Raw genomic sequence first — 5,158 nt, 5'->3', positions numbered from 1 at the left:
ACCAAAAAAATGGACTTGGAAATTACAACAATACCTTCCCGTCTATATTTCTTATGCAAACCTACACATTCTATTTTCAAAAATAATATAGCTGAAAACGGTTATAGATGAGAATAGTTGATTGATGAAGCAGATTGCATTCGATTAAATTTTTAGTTACCATGAGAGGGAATTAGGTTTCAGATAAGACGTGTGAGAGGGTATTAGGCCGGGATGGAGATGGTGGACAACAAATTGAAGAGGGAGGGGAGAGATTGGTTGTTAAAGATGGATGGAAGCTTGGAGAAGACGTCTATTTATATTTATATTTGATATTTAATTCATAAATAAATAGTTAAAAAAATAAATAAGGATAACATGGTCATTTTAAGTCTGTAATAAACTAAAGGCACAAAAAAATCACACTATATGAACCACCCATGATTAAAAATTAAATTATGGACCAAACACATAAATTACTCAAAACCACATGGACCATTCGTGTAATTTACTCCTCTATATAATCAACCCACCTTCATCACTCCACCTTACACAACCTGCTCTCTTTAACAAATCATGAATGAACCAAAACATGATTATCCTTACCCTGCTCAAGGTACGAATCTACTTCACATTTCTCCATCCTTTATTCATCTCACTTCCAATTCACAAAACAATTAACAATCATCTTCAACAGGAGGAGGTTATAATCAAGAACCGCCGGTGATGGCGCCACCTCAATATGCCGCACCTCCTCCTCCCCGACGACGTGGTTTCTTTGAAGGCTGGTATGTATTTCCCGCCTTTCTTTTAAAAAAAATATTTCCTATTTCCACCAATTTTTATGCATTTTATCATTTGGTTTATGGATTGATGTTTTAATTGGAATAATGTTTTAATTTGTAGTCTAGCGGTTCTGTGTTGCTGTTGTTTTGCTGACGAGTGTTGCTGTGATCCAAATATCATTTGCTTCTGATCGCTTTCCTTGTTGCGGTGAATAGAAGAAATATGAATTGTATTTTGTTCTTGTTTTGTTTTAGATTTTAATTTAAATGTATTTATTTACTTATTTATGGTGTTCTAATGAATCCATGTACTAGCACTTTGTGTTTGTGTCAATAAATTACAAATTTGTAATGTTTAATTGAATTATTATTCATAGTTTTTAAACAATTTATTTGATGATAAGATGTTTTTGCTTTTGATATAGTTTTTCCCAATCTTATTGTAAAACTAAAAAAATAATTCGAAATATCATAAATGAATTTAGAGTTAACAAATACCAATTACTTGTTAGTATTAATTAAAGTGTATATAAAAGTGGAGTTAAACAAAAAGAATGAACTACTATGAAAATGATTATTTTGGAACGTGAATGAGTAAAAGTATGGATTTTTGTTTTATTCTTTTTGTAGTGACATTTTTGCTTTATTTTTCAAAATTTTAGGTTATTTCATTTTGTTTTTCACTTTGTAATAATGATATCTTATCATTTATTTAGGGAGCAATTTTATACTTTTTGATAAATTTATATCATAAAAAAGATTTCTTGAGTTCTTGTTTGGACTTGGTTTTGAGTTTTATCAATTTATGCATTCAACTTGATAAAATGATAGTATATATTTGTAAAAGATTAAAAAATATGAATCGTTACTACATAAAATAATAAAAAAAATATGTCAAATTTTAAAGATTTGTAAATAATTTTATTACACAAAGGAATGTTTTAGTGTAATGATCTACTTAAAGTTAATAGTAGTCGGATCATGTATGAAGTACTTGTGAAATCAATAAGTTAGTATTATAAAAGAGAAATCAAATATTATCTTATTTTTTGTTTTTATTTATAAGATCAGGACAACTAACAAAATTCATATATTAGATTTTAAAAAAAGTTATTAGTTTCATTTGAGATTTTTAAAAAAATAAAGATTTTGAGATTCAACATCAACCACACATTTTTCATTTGACGTTTTAACATTCCACCATAACGACAACAGCAACGTATGCCTAAGAATAAATAATTATATACCAGAGACGTACATGATTATACATTTTTTTTAATGTATAGTTGTTTTCACTTTAAAATGAGTCTTCCTCACCCGATCTTCTCTTTTATGTTTGTGTGTGTATATATATATATATATATATATATATATATATATATATATATATATATATATATATATATATATAATCATAAGTGATTATACATAGATGTATGTTCACAAATTAAGTAATTATATATGATTACAGTGTTGGTGACAGAGAAGGTGGTGGTGGTACATGTAACGGACGTGGAAATAGTGGCGGCGGTTGTGGTGGTGATGAATGTGACAAGGGAAAAAGGAACGGACGGCGCTGAATAATCATTCATAATTATAACTCTCTCACTATGTCGGTACGCTGAAACGTTAGAGCGGCAAATAAGAAATATACTGCCGATGTTGAATCTTAAAATCTCTATTTTTTTCGGAATCTCGACGGAACCTATTTCATCACATGTCATTATTTTATATCAGTAGCAACAAAATGCATAAAACTATTTAATTTTTTAATATAAAACGGATCTAGAAGGCACATATTTTTTAATAAAATGTTTGTATTTAATCAAACATATTGAATTTGTATTGATAATAAGGATTTTAGAGTTATTTTAAAATCTTGGGTCTACTTTCATCAAACATTTTATATATAAATAAAAACTACACTTTCAAGTTTTTAAAATTTTTTTTTAGTGAAAAAATTCTACCAACAGACTCTTCTAATATGAATACTCGCATTTAATTTTTATGCAAATGAGTCGTCAATTTGTGAAGAAACATAGTCAAATTCATGAATTTAAGAACTTGTTAGTAAGTTGATCGTGATTTCTACATCCATATTTTTTCATATGAAAGCTTGGTCTATAATTAAAAATAAACAAGGACAGAAGTATGCACTAAAGACAAAACAACCAGTCTATATATATATATATATATATATATATATATATATATATATATATATATATATATAAAAGAGAAGATCGGGTGAGGAAGACTCTTTTTAAAGTGAAAACACGTGAGTATACATTAAAAATATTGGAAAAAAAATCTAAAAAAATACAAAATATAAAATCGACCATACTACTATATCCGACAGAAAAAAATTTGAAAAAAAAATTGCATCATCAAAATTGAAGCATGGACCATTTTTATAATCCATGATTTAATTTTAATGATGAAATTTTTTTTTTCCAATTTTTTTCTCTCGGATATAGTACTATGCTCAATTTTATGATTTGTATTTTTTTTAGATTTTTTTAAGGTGTCATCACTTTAAAAAGGGTCATCACCGGAATCGGACTATATATATATATATATATATATATATATATATATATATATATATATATATATATTATAAAACTAGCATTTTTCCTTGAACCTCATGTATTTGAAACTCCCAAAGCTTATATATATATATATATATATATATATATATATATAAATGAGACATTTTTACTTGCACAACATGTATTTGAAACCTTCATGACTTTTCATTTTTTTTCTAATAATTATTATAAATTGGTTAATAATGTTAAATTAATGCAAAAACTAAGTTTTAATAATAAATTAACAAAACTATAATATTAAAATATCATATTTTACTTATATTTATAGAATTATGACTTTAACTTTTTAAAATACTATAGTTAACTTGTTAGTTTAGAGATGCTGTTGTATGTGAGCATTTATCATTTTAAAGTCACAACTTTTGTATAATTTATGATTTTATGCAAAATAGTTAAGTTATTAATTTCATATTTTAACACAAAATTTGTAAAAAAATCACAATTTAATACAATCAATTCAAAACTTAATATATTTAATTAATAGTTTAATACATAAATTCACAGTTTAATTAAATGCATAATAATGCATTGTCATCTTAAATAGTATATTCATAGTTTAATAAACCTATTAATTCACTAATTTAGAGTTTTATGCAACAATTATAAAAAAGAATACATTCTTACATATTTATTCCACAAAAAATTTTGCTAACAAGAAAATTAATAAAGAAACATTCATATTTTAACTCATTTAATTCGCAGTTTAATTCACAAATTTACAATTTAATAAAATACATTCACATGTTAAAACTTACATATGATGATGTCGGGAGCCTTGGAGGTTATATTAGATATCAATTCAGGCATTCATCACAACTTACACCTTAAATTTATATTATTTGAGAAAGCATGAATATAATAAAAACACATTCAAAATTCATATTAAAACTTATAAAAATTCATGCATTTCCTGCTTAGAAGTTATAAAAAAGTTCATTCAGTCACAACTAAAGCTTATGAAAAATCATACATTCACAACTTGATACTTATAAGAAAATCATACATCCACAACTTAACACTTTTAAAAAATCATGCATTCACAACTTACTAACAGGGGATTCACAACTTAATACTTTATACAAATATTATTACAAATAAGAAAACAAACTTGGATTCATAACTTAATAACAGTGGCTTTAGAACTTATGAAATAACTGGTGGTCTTTCATAGAGTTCGAGAGAAAAAAAGAAGGAAGCGAGATGAAGATGTTTCACCGAAGCTCACACATCTGAACTTCAATGGTGGTGAAAATCGTAGATCTTGTCATTCGTTGGAGCTCGTAGATCTAACATAGCGAGTCAAATGAGGAGGATGAGGAGGAGGAGGAGCTGGTGGAGTAGATCTGATGTGGTGGCGGAACCATCGTTGTTTACTCATTTTGATTCGTACAGAATACGACTCAATAAACATTCTGACAGAATGAAAATAATTGAAAAAAATAGGTCTATAATAACCTTATAGACTATTTAATTAGTAAGAATGCATGATAATGACAATAGTTATGTAAAATTGAACGTATTCACATTACCAAACAATATATTTTCCTTGTCATTCTCACAGAATAGCATTGTCCACACGTCCGCATAATAGATGTCAATCCACATTTGAACTTAGCTCTCTCTCTCTCTCTTTATATATATATATATATATATATATATATATATATATATATATATATATATATATATATATATATATATATATATATAGTGGTTCAAATAAGAACCATAAAGATTTGGAACCCTAGGAACCCTTATTTCATAAATACTCATTAAATCTAT

At 26.3% G+C, this 5,158-nt stretch overlaps 1 long non-coding RNA gene across 1 annotated transcript; it reads left to right on the top strand.

The window, feature by feature from the left end:
* The first annotated feature begins 529 nt into the window (after positions 1-529).
* LOC145162771 (uncharacterized) lies at positions 530-1,131 on the top strand. The gene is made up of 3 exons (XR_013739320.1): positions 530-595; positions 677-767; positions 886-1,131. It is a non-coding gene; the product is annotated as an uncharacterized LOC145162771 (long non-coding RNA).
* Positions 1,132-5,158: the final 4,027 nt, after the last annotated feature.

The sequence above is a fragment of the Lactuca virosa genome, chromosome 3 (genome assembly GCF_052849685.1).
Source record: "Lactuca virosa cultivar CGN04683 chromosome 3, Lactuca_virosa_CGN04683_v6, whole genome shotgun sequence".
Classification (NCBI taxonomy): domain Eukaryota; kingdom Viridiplantae; phylum Streptophyta; class Magnoliopsida; order Asterales; family Asteraceae; genus Lactuca; species Lactuca virosa.
The sequence above is the reverse complement of the archived record's forward strand: the minus strand, read 5'-3'. Positions and strand labels throughout refer to the sequence as shown.